General features: G+C 31.8%; 1 protein-coding gene and 1 long non-coding RNA gene across 4 annotated transcripts in view; both read left to right on the forward strand.

The window, feature by feature from the left end:
* LOC105449919 (Kv channel-interacting protein 1) overlaps window positions 1-19,087 on the forward strand; it is a 127,614-nt gene that overhangs the window by 46,523 nt on the left and 62,004 nt on the right. The window lies entirely within an intron of this gene.
* LOC105449921 overlaps window positions 1-19,087 on the forward strand; it is a 59,677-nt gene that overhangs the window by 9,275 nt on the left and 31,315 nt on the right. The window contains exon 2 of one of the 2 annotated variants that reach the window (XR_974388.1): window positions 7,398-7,967. The exons of the other annotated variant lie outside the window; for it this stretch is intronic. This is a non-coding gene — a long non-coding RNA (uncharacterized LOC105449921). Of the gene's footprint in view, window positions 1-7,397; window positions 7,968-19,087 lie in introns of those variants that run through there. 2 annotated transcript variants of the gene reach the window in all.

Here is a 19,087-nt window from a genome sequence, read left to right on the forward strand (position 1 = left end):
ATATTTTCCATATGGTTATATCGTACAGATTTAATTAATTGCTTAAGTTATATTTAACAAAAATTAATTGACATAAAAACCGCTGTCGTATGTCTTCTTAATTTCAGAGTTTTAATTCATTTTAGTTTCAAATGCAACATATTTCTGCGTACAAATACTAATGGCCGTTAATAAGTCTTATTGTTAAGTGTTAACATAGTTTTAGATCCGAAGAGGATCGTATTTATTCGTGGAATTCTCGGGAAAGGCATAAGTTATACATTTCAGGACAAAGTTAGGAACAGTAAATGAGAGCATTACAAGTTTTCTGTATTTTATCGGGCATACTTAGTATACGAGGATAAGGATCTGTTCGCTGATGAATGAAGAAGGGGACGATAAAGCGAGGGTGGAGTAACGCGGAGGAATTTCCATAAGCCAGACGAAATATCCAGTTTCGTTTAAGAAGAATTCCAAACTATGCAAATGCGCATGCGGTTCGTTGCTGGTGATACGTTGCCGTCACGCTCGTGTATCGGAAAGGTGTTATTCAAGATAGCAGGTCGCACGTATTGAATCGCGACGCCTATTAATTACCAAGGCAGCCTATAAATCTTAAACTTTTTTAATGGTCGCGTAAATTTCGAGCGATATATTACATGTGGTCCTGTCAATTTCGAATGGCTCGCGTTGAGAAGATGATGAATGGCATTCCTTTTTTCTTGTGTGAAAGTTTTCATAGATTTCAACCGATCGAAAGTTTAATTAAGTATGAGACGTAATTGAAATTTCGCCTCGGGAATCTTTTGCGGATTGCTCGTGATAAATTGAATTTATAAAGTGAAATTCAGTTTTCTATTCTTCATTTATTTCAAATCCTTACCGTATCCGCTCGAAAGATTGATTCGTTCTAACTTTTAGAACTACTCAAGAACGTCTGTCCAAGACTATTTAATTTTAATGACAGATATATTTATTCCAGCTCTTATTTAGATATGGACGTTGTAATAATTTCAAGTGTATATAATACCATGGAAGTATTTTATTTAATTTTATTTATTTAGTAAAAAATTTTTGCCCAATTATTAGATAGCATATATATTGAGTGCGCAAAGCCATTGTAAAACTGAAACCTTGCGATTGTAATGATATAATATCATATCAACGTTGAAAATTTCCCATTTTTGTTGCAAAAGTTTGGATTTCACAAAGGTTTAGCAAAGCTTGTCTTGTCCTACATTTAGACTTTTGTACATTTGAAACTATATTGTTGACTATAAATTCGGTGAAATATGATCGTTAAAAAAGGAAATACAGGTACACATGTGAAAACTATGTGTTCTTGTAGTATTAGTTTAGCATGAGAAAAAAACTTTTTTATACGACGAACTTTGAACATCGTAACATTCGCTCGAAAATATTCAAATTCCATGCAAAATACTTGATCTTATTAGTACGTTAGAAAGAAAGTCAAAATAGTTTAGTTAACGGAAAAACACCTATTAGTATGTAAATGCAATTATAAATCTGAAAACAGTAACTCTAACATCGTTAACGTTGAAACAAAGACTTTGCGGTATTCAAAATGAACTTAATTCGGAAACAAATATATTCCAATCGTTCTTCTGTTTTATGTTAATGCTATTTGCTGAAACGTTGATACAATTTTAATTAAAGGCTCTATTTTATGACTGTGATATTTTGTGCCGAGTGACAGCTGAATTATTTATCTGCACTTTCTATTAACATAATACAAAAGATATTAAAAAATAATATAAATTCTTTGTGAAAATTAAATTGAATTAACGGTTACTGAGTTATTGTCTTGATCGCTGTTTGATTGCTGTTTTTTCAATCAGCCCCTCTGAATGAATGTCGTTCTGAGCAAACGGCTAAGTGGAAATGCGAGAAATACGTTCGGTTTTAATGACCATGCTTTTACCGAGGTTAAATGTGTAAACATTTCTCAATACCCAGCGAATAAACTTTGGTTGGAGGCAACATAAAATGGAAGTTTTTTCTCGCAATCCATATTGTTCAAAATGCATCGACACAATTACGTACCTTATATTACATCTATTGTAAGCTGTACGTGCGTAACTTGAACTTCAGTCGCACACACATCGCTTGAACTCTTATCTACAGTAATAAATTCGAGCCATTATTTACGGCAACATACAAAATGGCTCCAGATGGTGTTTTCATTACGCCGGTAACAAACCATCATCAGCAGGCAGAGCGCCGCGATCGCATACGTGTTCCAAATAAAAAATCAGTCCGCAATCGTGATACTCATGAACAAACAACCGGTGGCCGCTGCAATCTTCGCTAATTCACTGCGGTGTTGTGTATTATCAGATTTAATTTATAGCGCCGCCCACAAGAGGATGCGCTGTACACCACGTAACACACAATTAGTATCGACAGTGGGACACGAATGGTATTGATTTTACAGGTTTATATCCGTTCTTTTGTTCGTACGCGTACATGGTTGTCGTAAGCTGCGAGTACACGACAAGTATCATTCGATACGACAGTATATAAAATCTATCGTAAAAAACATTCAAAAAAATTATCTTTCCAAAGATATTTGCACGATTTTATATTATAAAGAATTAAAAATTTGAAATATTTTGTACTGTAAAAAATAAGCGAGTTGCAAACTATCTTCATAACACGACATATGACATATCGCATATAGAATTAATGACAGAAACTATAAAATCTGAGAAGATATCATTTCATTGATTTAATTTGAATTGTTTTATTTTACATTTGGTGAGAAAAATCGTTATCAGATTCAATTGGTCATATCAGCCTAATGTATCTAAAGGGAAAATTTTGCATATGCGTTGCGAGCCGCATAACCGCGAAGCAAAACTTCGAGCGGACTTGCGCCCACGTAAATGTCGTGCCATGAATGTTCGGAATTTATGAGAAGCCGGGATGAGCCGCGTTCTCTCCAGAGCCTGGAAACGTTCTCGATTTATCGGGCTTATGGGGAATTCAAGCATCGCCAAGGTGTCGTTCTGACGCTCTACTTTCACTTAACATAAAACGCAATTAATTTTGTTTAATTGACAGAATTGAATGTTTTTTCTTTTTATAATATTTCCATGAGGATAATAAGATTTTTATTTAAACGTTTATATAACTTTTCTTAATTTTTACAATTTAAATTGATTAAATTTGGTATTGGAATAAAATAGACGATGTTATATTAGTGAAGTCCATTCAATTAGAAAAATTATGTATGATTTTATCTAAATCGTAAAAATACATTCGATCTTTAATTTATATAAATATATGAATTATTGAATAGCTCTGTGTGTGTGTGTGTGTGTGTGTGTGTGTGTGTGTGTGTGTGTGCATATTAAATTAAACTTAACTAACATGATGTTTATATATATAATGCATAGTTACATGATCGAGCATTGTGTTTAAAATTACAGATTGAATTTATTAATGGAGCTTACGTTTAATTAATGTTTAAATTATTGGTACATTATTCAACAATGCATTTGAATTTCTGTGTAATAATAATGTCATTTGGTATGCAATTTACAATTAGGATTACAATATTAAGCTCAGTTAGATCAGCATATTTATTTAATTTTACAATTAATTTTTTTTAAGATCAAAATAATTATTCTCTTTTGAAGATCACAATTCCAACTTCTGACTTTCAGTTATCTTAGAAATTGCTAAATTCGTTAAATTAATTATTTAATTAACAAGTGGCAAAGTAGATGTTGAGCTTATACACTTTTATGTCAAGTTTTACTATTTCGATCAATTCGGTAAAGCAAACTCTGAATATCTATCAAAATATATAAATTTTTCAATGTAAAAGAAAACGCCTGTTTTATTCTACACAAACAAAACCGTGAAATAAGAAATAAATTTTTTGTTAAGCTTACACAGATTCTCAGATTGAATTGTAGCTCTTGAGCAAATTAACTGCATCGGGGTGTAAAACCAGTAAGTGCACGCAACAATAATAAGTGATGTATGAATGAACGTAAAGTGATAATATTATTACGTAGGTATAACAGCTAGAGAAAAAAATATAAATTCTTTTTTAACAATCTTTCTGTAATTGAAACTAATATTTCTCTCGGCGCGTGAAACAGTGCGTCGTTTGCACAGTGATGTATAATTTTCTCTCTGTTCCTATAGGCAACGCAAAAACGAGCTTTTAGTTCATTTCAATCAGTTCTCGCTATTGATAAAACGGGGTCGATCGCACGACTGATAGGATGATTGGGTTTGCGTACCGTAGAATGAAGCCGATCAATGATTGATTGGTCGATTTTTTTACAATAAATTTCGTTACGGAATTGCACAAAGCCTGAAAAGAGCTACCGAAGATATAAACCGTTAAACTATAGTCTGTGCATTCTTTGTTAGACATGTAATTTGAAACTATGAATCGCTAATTAAGACAACGTTCTATACGTTGCTTCGTGAACATAATTCATTTTTTAGCCATATGAAAACGGAACACGTACAGATCGATATTCTCTTATTAAACAATTTTCGTAAATAAAACTGTAATAATAATAATACGTAATTCCGATTCCCTATACAAATGTTTAAAATCGGATAACGAGCAGTCCTCCTCAGTCATGTCAAATGTCTCAGATACCGACGCCAAAACTCGCCAAGAAATTACCGTTGACGTTGCGATACGTCAAAGTTTTTCAATTTCGTTTTCCTGTCCCGTGTTAAAAATATCGCGACGGGTACGTACGTCTGGGAAGAAACAAACGACGTCGTTACGGGGTATAGACGAACGAGACGATACATCACTACGACGGATATGGTAGAAAAATACGCATCACATTCTCCGCCGTTATGACGACAAAGTTTGCGGAACGGCGGAATGAGAATTAAACATAGGGCCCCGATAAAGTGACAAGCCGGGCGACAATAATGGATCGCGGCAGGCGAGAAATGAGTCGTCGCCGTTGTCGTTCAGGCTTTCTTCCGCTATTCCGCAGTTGATAAAGCTCGCCCGTACACGCGACTGCTATACGTAACACTCCCATTTTCGTTAGCGCCGCTAACGTGCCGATGGTTATCGGTAATGGATGAAACGTCACTGTTGTATGCCACGCCGGCTTGACACCACACGTCTAACAATGCGACAGATCCGGCGAGATCCAAATATTTCGCGACGAATTTAAACCGCGGATATTTACGCGTGTTATACAGCTCCGATAAATTTCGCAGTGCGCCAGAATTCATCTGCAGGAACTATATGAGAAAAACTCCCAGAGGAAAAAAAATACGAGTTCTGTCTTTTTGTAGTCGAGAGAAGCTTTTATATTTTTTATATATATTTATTTTGCATATGACAGAGATTGCGATTTTATGGTCACATGAGTTGAATGTGAGTTCAGCTGTATTTTCCAATATTTTTTATAATGTAGGAATTAGACTCGAACAAAGAATATATTTTTGCATAAGTTCTCAATGTTGCATAAGTTAACAATTCAAAACAAAAATAAAATCTCTCTTGATTTGGGATAAATTTTTATTTAATATATTAATTAAAATAGAACGTAATTTTTATTAAATACCCAATATATTACCCGTTCTTTTTTGAACTTTCGCATTTATAAATCTTTGCTGTAGTCAGAACGGTTAATCAAGACACATTCATGTTCTATAAATCAACATTCTTGTATCGCGTATAATACGCACAGAAAAAGATATCGTACATGAGAAAAATGATTGGGAATTTCGATATTGCAGTATCTCGCGAAAAGAAAAGCGACGTTGAGTTTCTTTGCTGTAAAATATAATAGATAGAAGACAAGCAGTTCTGGAAAAATGCGAACTTGGCAACATGAAAGATGTATTTTAGCTAGTTCGCCGCTTATATAAATTTTACGCTCGTAATAAAAGATAATAACTACGTTATTATTTATGAGCGAAGTTTGTTGTATTGTTACTTAATGAATGCTTATAGTTTTATAACGGTAATATCATTATACTGACAAGTCCGTAATCCCATTGTATCGAGCCAATAGCATTTACGATGCTCATGTCAGCAGAGCAAACTATGATAGAGAGAGGTAGTATGATTCGATTTATACGCTGCTTCTGCGTCAAATATTTGTAAGGCAAATGTTTCGTTTTATTTATAAATTCAACAACATTCCACGTTGAACAACTTTCAGAATAGTGACGTGACATTTTAGTTTGGAAATTGGCAGCATCGGTCTTTGCTCATATAAATTGACAAATTATTTTGATGTAAATTATTCTTGTCAATTGCAAATTGCTTTTTTATCATGTTCACAAAAGAGTGTTAGAGTTAGCGACAATTATTATAGTAGTTCGTAGTTTGACGATTAAAATTTGCGAAATACTCTGAAATAGTACTGCTCTAATGTGTTTCTCTACCACTTTGTGTTGACCTAACGTTTTCCTTCAAGTTCGCAAGCTTTTTGCATTGAGTTGAAGAAACATTCACACTACAGATAAAGTGAAACAGCATCAATTTCAGTTAATTAAATTTACTTTAGAACAGTTCTCTCCCAAATATGTTAATGCTTAAGACGTAAAATATTTCAGAGATATTGTACGAATTTTGAGATATTAAATAAAATAAATTGTAATAATATATATATTTTTTTTATTTGCATATAAAAAGTATTATATTTTGTTACATTGTTTTTAAAAAACTACCTAGTTTTATTGGTGTATTTAATTTTCTTTCAATTTATATACATTGTCAATTTAACAATGTCAATAGAATGGTAAATCAAGATTCATGTATTTTGAGACTAGTTTATGGCGCTGCACACAATGTTCTATATTCATCAAGAGAGTCCTCAAGCAATTTCGTATGATTAACTTCGAAATTTAGCGGTCGCGTGGCTCGAAATACATAGAAATTACGAAGTTTCTGCAGTATGTCGGACAAGGATACCTGGTTGAAATGCATCTACTTCGAAGCGGTTTATTATGTTCGTTACATCATGCACGAGATGATACGAAGTGTATCAAGTATCTCAAATCTCTCTGTGCATTAGTGTTGTTCAAAAATTACTACTTATCACTGAATTCATTGTCAAATGAAACTACTCATTTCAGAATTAAGCATTTTGTTTGCATATAATTTATTCGTTCGGAGTAAACACAGCAAAGTAAACAAAGTATACATATGTCATCTTTTGCACATTTTGCGCGCAAATTCTTAAGAATCTTTTATAATCCGTCATGTAATGATTAATTTAAAATTTTATTACTATTACTGTTTAGCGTTATGATAAATTTGATGACAGATAGATTTTAGAAGTACAAAGATGATTGTAAATAAAAATAAATAAACGTATTAAGTCAAGTGTATTGATAAGAATAATATTTTTTAATATACTCACATTGTATTTTTCTTTCTGTTTCAGGTAAGTACCTGATGCGTGAAGAAATGCTGTCTCAAGAATAAATATGCTTTCGAAATTTTGGACGAAAATATACGTAAAGTATAAATACGTATTTTAAATTGCACGCATAGAAATATTGATGCTTTAAAAAGATATTCTTTTCTCTAACATTTTTTGCGGAATTGTTAACGCTGAAAGCGTGCACAGGTAATGCTGCACCGCTCTCATCTCCAAAGCTTTCTGTATAAACCAAAGTTTATTGAAATGATCGATAAAAATTCGTCGGCCTGGCATTATACGGTGCCGCTGTGAACGTACGATCCTATAAGTCTGTCAAAGGAATGTCCTGGCTCGATTCCAAATCTAAAATGCACTTCGTACGGTAAAACCAACAAAGGATTCACGAGCTAAGACGGCTGTTCTTCTCTTCCGGGCCGGCTATCATTAGGGTACTGGTAATGGTGGGATCGTAATGTTTCGGCGCGATACTTAAATGCCTTGCGTATTTAGCAGTTTGCACCGTCCAAGATATCTCTATGCAATTTTCGCCTGGAATGCTCTCCAAATTAATTAAACATTCTAAAGGACAAATCTATTACGTATATATATTATCCTGCAGCAAAACCTTAATTTGAAGAAAACGCAAAAGATTTTTATTGTGCAAAAATTTATTTACATTTTAAAGAAATAACATTGCTCGCTCTGCAAAAATTTTTTTAAATAGAACTAACAGAAATATACGTTTTTATTACAAAATTACTATTTAACTTTTTTTTTTTCAAATTAAATGCAATTGTTTTTAATGAAAGTCTAAACATGTCAGACAAATTGTTTTTTATTATATAAATACTGTTCTCATAAGTGATTATTTAAAAAATTATTTACTAGAAAAATAAAGTTAATTTTTTTGCAATGAAATGAAGGAAACTTGTGTAGTTTCGCCAAATGTCTATTTGGTAGAAACGTCTTATCGTTAGATCAATGTACCATATCACTAACGCTATGTAACTGGGAAATGGGTTTCAACGAAGCAAAACGAAAAGCTTTCATCCGGAAGCTTTTAAAAGTAGAGATACTTAAATTTTCTTAATTGAAGACATTTATTGCATAACTGCTTTAATTCGTAAAATTACTTTGAAGACATAATAATTTTTTATTATATTGAATAAATATTGAAAGTATATTTTTTAATGATACAGTAAAATATAAATAAAGTTTTAAAATTACACTCTTAAAATTACTTTTTACATATAAATATTAAATATAACATAGTAACATTCATATACGTTTTTCTTATTATATATAAAATTTGCTATTTTAAAAAATTATAAAGTATGTTTTACGTAATAACAGATACAAGTTATAAACTAAAAGATAAAAAAGAGTTGTACAATTAAATATTATCTAACCTTTCGATCTATATTTATCCATGCATTACGAATTCTTAAAGAAATGCAAGCGATTAATCATAGGAATATAATAAATATTGACAAATATACTACAATATATGTGAAGCAAAAATAATGTAGTGAGACAGATTTTATTTTTTGTTACGGACTAAAAGAATTCGATGAAAGATAGGAATATAGCAAGTCACCCGTTAGAAGCGCATATCGAACGAATGTGCAATGTCATCAATCAAACGAGGTTTCGGCTTCGACGGACAACAACGAGAGTGGCGTCATATGATCCGTAAAATCATTGATGCAGGATGGATGATCTTTCTCATCTTGTATGACGGATTGATAGGATGACTTCACTCTTTTATGTCGCATCAGTTACTTTGACATACATCCAATTAGGTTTTTGATATTTACCATCTCATAAGAGAGCTCAAGAATTATATAACACATAAGTAATCTGTCAGAAGCGCTTTTGAATGCATAAGAGCGTTTCATCACGTTCATTAAAGAACTTCTATGCATCCACGAGCAACTACGAAGTTGAATTGGAGTACTGCAACTTGTTTCATGCGTCGCAACAGTACCATACATAATTTTTAAGTGACGAGATTCTCATACAATATAAACGATTAACGTCGCATTGCGCTATTTGCGAAATTATTACAAAATTCCTTGCATCAACGATTTGCAACGATTAACTTTACTCTGCTTTATTTTTATTTGACATAACTACATCCCTTTCTAACTACATAACTAAATTCCTTACATTAATGATTTGCAACTTAACTTCCTCTTTGCTTTATTTTTATTTGACATAACTACATCATTTTTATAAATTTTGATCTTTACAAATTATGAATGTACATATCATATTAAATGACGAGAGATATATTGAGAGATATATTTGAAGAATTGATAATATACATATAATTTGTTATAAATACATATATTTGTTTTTTCTAACTGTTACGGATTGTGAGATAAGATTATTTTGTTTGTCTTATAATTCGTAGAGGGAATCTGAGGTGTTTATTAGAATTATAAGCGTTACTGTTACGTAGACGCTAACAGATGGGTGCTTAGCGCTGTATTTCTATCGTAATTAAGGAACATGTTGCGCCCAGGAAGCACACTTCGCGCACTAGAGATAAAATTGGCCGTGTCGTAGCACGCTGTGCCTAGCTAACATGCACGCATAATATGTTCGCATCCATGTTGTAATTTTCTAACCCGGCTCGAGCAAAGACATGAAAAACCAAAAGCCCGCAAGTTGAAAAAATGATAACATTAGCGAGTATATGAAGTAAAAGTAGTAGATTTTTTTCAAAAATAAAAATGAAAGCAATTATTTAATCTTCTGTAATTATACTATTTTTGTCATTTGCCATTTGTCTGCTATTATTCTATATTTCTCAGTTTTTATTTCAATTTAAATTCAATGTTTAATCGTTTCTAAATCTCAATTTTTTTCAATAGTACATCATATTTTTTTTAAATTGTCAAATAAAGGGTTTTTAAAATAAATATTTGTTAAATTTTATGACATAAATAATATTGCGTCTATCTATATTTTGAGGAAGACACGCATAAATATGCACGCACATACATACATACACACGTATAATGAAAAAAAAGGAAGAAATAATCAAATGCATGCTGAAAAGAGTTTAGAATGGACGAAGCTTAGAGAGAAAAGCGAATGCTGGTAAATCTAGTCGACGGGAAAATTTATTTAAACGAAGCCATTCAATAACGACACCTCAGGCCAAAACTCGCGGTACTGCCCTTTGAATTCCCCGCACCCGCGTCAACCCAACCCGACCACTCGACCCATTAATTTTTCAACCAGTCAGCAATTCACCTTTCGTCACTTCCTTTTTCTTCTTCACGGTCTCTCTCCATTTGTTCGTCCCTATACGAAGAGGCTTCGTCCACTCAGGGTGTCCCGGAGCACCACTTAGTCGACCGCCATCGTTGCAGAAATGAATAAATCGTACCGCCTCGGTCTCATCGTTGGACATTATTGATCCATCGTCGAATATTTTCATAACGCAAGTGATTTTAAAAACGTCCGTTTTGTGAATCCAATTAACGCGAAACATCTTATCATATATTTAAATTTATAATTTAAAAATGTTTTGCTCACATATACATATTCTATATTTAAAGAAAAAGTCATCATAAGATCGTTTTATAACTTTTTATATTTGAAATTAGCGTATTTTTTGATATTATATTTTTTAACAGTTTTCTTAATATAGCATCTATATGAAGAGATTTCATGATAATAAGAGAACATTCACCGAATCTATAAAAAACTAAAGAATTTACTCCAACATTAAAGAAAACATTATACAGAATCATTTTTAGGTGTAGAAAAAATACGTCATTTATGGAACATCTCATATTCATAATGAATAAGTTTCTGCGCGAAAATTACGTGTAGATACTTCGATTTTGCAGAAGTAGAACATAGATTAATGTCAACAGAAAAGACGTTGATATATATTCAATACGTGCTGAAAGCACTAACAGCGCAGTTTTTTTGTTGCACGTTTTTTATCCGCGAGTATCCACGTGGTAGCACGTATATTATTATTAACTGTATCACGTGCCGAAACCTATCGATGATAAATAGTTCTCTAAAGGTGAATTTTTTATACTACTTTAAATGTGAATTTTTTATTCACATGCCTACTGGTATTTCCACTTTAATCCTATTTCTTTGCTTCATATTTTTTATGCTTCCCACGAGGCTTACTTATGCGATACTTATTATCGAGCACTACTGAACCAGTTGCTATAAATGTAAATTTTTAAACTAATATAAAATTGTTATACAGATAGCGCACGACTTCAAGCACTTCCGCCGACTTCGCATATCTCCATCAATCAAATATTAAATAATTTTTTATTAACGATTTAAAATGTACATAGATTATAAATGTAATCGTATATATCGGTTTAATTTTAAAGTAAGAAATACCATTTAAGTGGAACGATATCAAAAGCATCTTTAGCTCTACACTTTCATTTCCTTTCTTCCCTACCAATTGGTAGTACTTGGCAACAACTGAACTAACACCGACAGTGAACACGTTGGCACGTATTCAAAATATTCCTCCTTCAAGCAATTCTCATTCTCTCTTTGTCGTGTCCTTTTATCAACCTTTCTGCCATTTCAACCTTTCTCACATTCAGGTAAATTGTAGACCCGAGTTAGCAAGTACTCTGCGACGTACAAAGGTGCTATTAGCATTAATAGCACAGTACTAATACATGTCGCACAATATCTGAAGCAGTAACCTGATCTTTCCAACATTCGACTGAATATGTCGGTTCCAATACGTGCTCTTTTATTATCTGTTTTATAATTTAGATTTAACTCCGATTTATCTTATTTTAAGAAAATTATTTTAGGCATTGTTTGTTTATTGCACAGTTGCACAATTCTTCGTATTACTATATGTACATGTATGATCGGGAATATGACATTTATTACTGTTACTCATGTTGCTCTGTCTACACTATTAAAAATTATAAATTATTAAAAATTTTTTAATAAACAGTTTTTTTAATAGTATATTATTTTGCGAAAATATTGAAGAATTTTTTGTTAAAGAAGCTAATATAAATTCTTCTTTTTTAAAACATGAAATCTCTATAAATAATGAAGTTTAAGTAGCGTTATAAATTTAAGTAGCATTATAAAACACCAAGCGAGAGAAGTGTAATATAGCTCGCATCCTCAATCTTTTAACAGTTCTATTATTCCTCAGTTTTCACGCATTTGTATGACAACACAAGGAGAATAATGGCATAGCGTTTTCCACTATCTGCGAATAATATCCGGTGGATTCAAAATGATAATCTTTCTCCAGAAAAGAATTTCAGAGATAAAAGGTGATTCATTCTCCTGAGAGAGAATTGCAACGAGAGATAATCTAGTCAATCCGGAGGACGACGCTTTCGATTGTTCCAATCTCTAGTTTCGCTTAAATATGCTGTTGAAACGGAATTACCGATTTTATCGTACAACACGAATCCATAGCAAAATAATGAATAATCGAAGAGAAATCGATAGATGATAAAATATTGTTTTATATATTGTTCTATATAATGTATCTATTTTAAATATACGTAAATATATGAACATTTTTTATAAATACTCATAAAAAGTAGAATAAATATATGATATAGAAAGTAGTATAGATATATCATGTATATATCAATATAATTAATGTATACAGATATTTCCGGCTTTAACTTATTAAACACACCTCTTATACACATTATTAAACTATGAAAAATTTATATATTTTAAATATTAACCAAAATTAACGTCACAAATATGAAACATTGATATTTCATAAACGTATCATTGTCATCGGTTTAATATTGTCACGTTAAATTATTATACAAAATATAATTTATTTATTTTTAATCAAAGAGTATTAATTTTGTTTATATTTATTATTTATTAAGAGACTTTAGTTATGTGATTTATCAATAATTTATATTTTTCCAAAAAAAATTTTTTTTACTTAATAAATTACTGAATTATATTAAATATAAATGTAAATGAAAAAATAAGGTACAAAAGTTTCTTAAATATTACAGACCACTGACTGCATACAACGGCATTAATACGTTTGTGTATTATAATATAAATAATAAATTATATAAATTGGATGATATAACAATAAATTTTGTTAGTTATTGAGTGGTTACAAATTTAACAAGTTCAATATTATATCAAATATCTATAATACCGGATTTCCGTTTCCGGGCATGATAAAAGCAATCGAGTTAAATATCTATAATACCAAATCCCTTTCGCGATATTATTTATTATGAATTTTTGATTACAGACATGTGATAAACTGCAACGTTCTATTGTATATAGAGTTGACTCTAGAAACAACTGCAAAATGAAAAATAGTTATAGACAATTACTTATTTTTTTGTTCATGTCCGACTTGCATGAAAAAGTCGACAGATAAAAAAGTAGGGTCGAGAACTAATCTTCGTCGGGAAGCTTTTTCGCAGACCTCCCACTTTTCAAGGGATAATCTTAAATCAGAAAGCACGAGATCTCAAACAATCATCGTACCCTCGGCTTCTCAGCCAAGCGAGAAGAAATATAAGCGAGTCGAAACATTATATCGGACAAAGTCCGATTATTTATCATTATTTTACAAAATCTTTGAACAATTTTTACCATGAATACATTTTTTAATTCGTAAAATGTATGAGTATCTACTCGAGATTGGTCCCTTCCTTTGTTTCTATTTTCTATCATGATGCAAAGATCTTTATTCTTTCTTCTACAATGAGGAAACAAGCTGAATAGCAGAATTGAACATTTTCAAAGGCCGCCGTGTTCACGATCCGATGAGAAACGAAGATTGGAGGCGCGAAAACAAGACGAAGGTAGGATCCATTTGTCGAAACTGAAAAAAGTTGGAAAAAACGGACGAAACTGATGTCCTCTCGCCGGAACATCGATGAAAAATAGTGGAAGCACTCGTGGCGTTATGTGCAGTCGTTGTCGGACAGAAGTGACGAATTGCGATGAATCGATGCTTTCCCGATCATTACTCTGTTGTCAAGACTATTGAACTCTCTTTCTTAAAAGTGTCAAAACTCGCAACAATGTTTGTTTATCTCATATTATTCTATTTATATTTAAATAGATATTTAAACTATGTTGCCTTATTATTGCCTCTATTATCTATAATAATTTAATGAATTAAAGAAAATCGTACGTTGAGAATCATTGATTAACGTGCAATATATCTAATTACTTTACTATTTATTGAATTAGTTTTTTAATTTAGTTTTAATATTGAAAATTTACGTGGAATTTATAATTGTTTTTCTTTCATTGCAGAAGAAATTGACCATTTGTAATATGTAAACGACGAAAATCCTGAGCGGATTTACGCAGTGGTAAAGTTTGAGTTTCATTCCGCGATTCCGCAGGGTTTATTGGATACGCTTTCATTATCGTATACATAATGTAGCAAAAACAAATCACAATAGTGTACGTATATTAGACAATAGTAGAGAAAAGGTGGATATTACGTGGGCAATTTGGATTTCATTTCCTTGCAGCGTAATCGAAATCGCGGTCGTTTGACTATATACTCGTATCATAATAAGCACATTATGAGATGTACGATACAACTGCCGTTCTGCAAAGACGACTGGTCTTTCGATCATGAAAGCAGAGTAATGGGATATGAATAGAGGAAGCTCCCACAAACTTACGACGCCGTGCAAACGGGGGGAAGCGAAGTATGTCTCTTTATAGCGATTCCTGTGTCACATACTAAGGGATATTTTATTTAAGACAGTTTTAGAAAGAGCTCTCTGGGATTGTACCATTCGGTGCTGTGTTTACTATTTATAGAACTATCTTTTTCGAAACATTGGCATCAATTCAATTATGATCGACGTTTTAAGAAACAAGTGTTTCCCTGAGGGATATTTCAATTTGAAGTAGAACCAACAAGCATTTCTTTTATTCGTTTGTTTTGCAGGATAACGACAGATGGCCGAGTTACATTAGAGAGATATATTGTACATATATATTAATATTTTATCAATAATAAATATGAATAATTGCATGAAGAGTTATTTTTAAACATAAATTAACTTAAGCTATTTTTATTTGAAAAATGTTTTAGTTGATTTTTAAATTAATTTACTAATGTTAATTTTATTATATTAAATTATTTTTTAGTTTGACTGAAAACCATTAATTTTAATACCTACCTAATGAGAGTAATTTGTTGTCATGAGAATTGTACACTTTAACGAACTATCTCATTATAATATTATTCCTCGTCACCAGCGAATATACACGCGTTGCTGGATAAATAATGCAGCGCACTTTAAAGCTTACTGTCGTCTTTCCCTTTGAATACACAGCTCCCGCACTTTCAATTACATTTAATCATACGAACGAATAATTTATAGCTTAATGCTAGCAAATCGTCATTTTACTGTGTGACGAGTACGCTTACACAATGTCACGATATATAATATAGTAACGCGAAACATGCATCGCGCAGCCCCTGAAACTACGATGTAACAATTTCGTTTTCTATACTATCGCGCGAGCATGTTTCGCCCACATGAACTTTTAGATCAGTTTTCCAATTGCAAGACATGTCAGACGTTCGTCATTCCGGGTCATAGAGCGCCATAGATTCCAATCATTTTCCCAAATTCTAGGTCAATGCATCAGAATGCGCACATAATTCCTGCCATTTCATGCCATTTTTATCGACTTTTGTTGATATGTATTTTCACCTTAAGAAAACTTGCGCGCATAAACTTTATGTATTGCGGCACGATGTCCCGGATTATCCCTTTAACACTGTATTGTACCCGTGGTGTACAAAATAGGCTGATATAACTGTACGGACGCGCTCGGCTTATCTGCGTGAAAAATAGTAAGCTGGCACGATACTTCAGGAATTAATCGAGCGTTTATGATAGATCATTTATCAATTTCGTTCAAACACAACCTTCAGTATACTCGATTAAATTAGATGTGCGTTATTCGTTTGATAAATACTTTAAGGAAGATAAATATCTCTTGGATGACACAAAATTTAAAAACAGGCAACTTATTTTGTTATATCGTGCATTTATTGCGTGTGCAATAAAATGTGTGAAAGAGAAACGAGATTTTATATCACATGATGAGAATGTGGTCGTTTTCTTTTGTCTCTACACGACAGCTTTCGCCAATCTTAATACTTGGAACATGTGCTACCACGAATTTTATAATTGAGGTAGATTTCCACATCAATCTCGCATACGTCGATATCACGCCGTGCATTCTATTGACACTCGTAATACTTGGAATCAAGATAATGCTTTTATTATTCCTGGATGGAAAATGTCTGTCAGTAATATTGACAGGCGGTCGCAGTAAAATTCGTTCTTCCTATGCGTTTTCCATGGACAAATATATCGACATATCATTAGTTAGGGAAGTTAATTCAAGCCATATTTGATCTACGCTATTTTAAGAAAAAAACTTGACTACATAACTCAAATATTATGTGATAATTTATCAATTCTTGAATAGCGACAGTCGATTAATAACACTATTAAAAGTGATTTATATATTGTTTATATTCTACTTGTAAATAATGCATTTCGGTGCTGTATAGCATCAATATAAAAAGCATGTCACGAGCAGCTGTTAGGAATTTTTGGTTGTCATGTATAGCTATATAGACAGCAACCTCAATTTACGAACTGCTCGGTTTTCAAAATGGAAGTACTCTTTGGTTGAATGGATTTTATAAAATGCATTTCAGCGAATGATTAACATGTTCACTGCATTCGGCACGCATGATCTACGATTGACTTATTTTTTGCAAATCCAGTTCGACCTACTTACCACTGAGGATTGATTAAAACTTTAATAGATCAATTTTGTAAATATACCAGCAGCAGCTAATGTATTTAGAAAATTCCCCAACAAAATAAAAGCCTGAAAATTTTGATTGTACACGGAAAGAACAATTTTGTTGAATCCAGATCTGAAAATAATTTTTGTTCAATAATCAAAATTATTTTGTGCGAAAGTCAAAATGATTTCTAGAATATCAAAACGTTTAGCAATACTTATCAATTTTAACATTCCAACAAATTATTTTGATGATTCAATAAAAAATTATTTTCAGATCTGTTCTTAGCAAAATTTTTAAGTTTTTCAACAAAATCGTTCTTTCCGTGTATTAACATAATTGTGTGAACATGCGTCTAATTCTCTACAACAAATTGTATTAATCTGTTTTGAATATTATTCAGTAGTAACGAATAATTAACGTAAAAAAATATTTTTCGGATAAAAAAAAATATTGTTTTATTGTCTCGGAAAAATTGTGCACACATGTCTGTCAGTTAATACATTTATTCGAATGCGTTTTGCACGATTCGGTTGTTTATTCGCAAACCAATGAGACTGTGTTTTGCCGGGGACGTCCGCGGGTGAAATTCAATGACTCCAAAAGCCAATCGACAATGTTCAGTGTTATATTTATTGGATGATATTGCGCAGAGATCCGAAATTGCATCGCACGCGGACGACTGCTTTTCGATCGTTCGTCCGTATAATATATTCTAATGGAAACTCAGGCGAAAACGCCAGACAAACAGGCAGCAAAATTACATCTCGTTCACCAGAATATAGAAGCGACCGTAATGAAAGGGCGTTTAACGTCACAAATTAGTTCGTATAGATGCGAAAAGTACACAAGCGTTCAACCGTATAAATTACGTTATCCTATGCGTGAAGAGCGCATAGATACAGCATGTTGATTCAGCTGTTGTTCTACATTAGATGTTCGCACGTATGCGGTGAACATACGAGAATATACAATAAATAGTTAAAACTTAATAAGTAGACTGTTACCTGGATATGATATAGATTGTAAATAATTTTTAATATTAAAAAAATTGAAATACAAGAATTATGCAAAACTTATTCTTGTCTGAGGCGAGCATATATCTTTAATTGATATTAAAATTCTATAAATTTTATAAATATTATAAAAATAATTTATATGAAATATATTTTTTGAGCTTGCATAACGTTTTATTATGACATAATATTAAAGTTTATAAACAAAAATATAACGTTTAATAAAATTTTGTAAGTAAAAATTGTCAAGTGTCATAAAAATTATTCATTTATTTAATCCTTTTTGCAGTCACGAGGCAAATAATTTTGCTTTCACTGACTGCTCTACACGGGTCATGACGCAATTAGTTGTCTCTCCAACTTTAAAAATGCATTACTTTATGTTTTTTTATCATACCTATATAGATATAGTGTATAGTGCAAAGAATGCTTTTAATTTTATTTACAATGGATATATGTGTAGCATTCTATTATTTACTAATGAATAATATTTTTCGGGTAAAAAAGTTTTTGTGAATTACGATACTTACAGTTTTTTTATAAACTTACAAAACAAGTTATATTATATTTAATATATACTTTTGAATGTTATATATAATATCGAAAGAAGATAATATTAATGAAAATGACAGTGAGCACTCTTGAGTTATAAAAACTTTAAAACCATAATTTTCCTATATTGATTTTTCTTACAAGTTTATTTTATTAGAGAGAGAAAGAAAATAGGTAACAAAATCTCAAAAAATCTCTTAAAAACCTCAAGCATAATAAAATCCTACCAAAACTCTTTTTTAAAAAAAGAAAAAGATTACGCCAAGTATATAAAAAAGTATCGTACGTTACATTCTTCCTAAATC

The sequence above is a fragment of the Wasmannia auropunctata genome, unplaced genomic scaffold (assembly GCF_000956235.1).
Source record: "Wasmannia auropunctata unplaced genomic scaffold, wasmannia.A_1.0 LD336071.1, whole genome shotgun sequence".
Taxonomy (NCBI): Eukaryota; Metazoa; Arthropoda; class Insecta; order Hymenoptera; family Formicidae; genus Wasmannia; species Wasmannia auropunctata.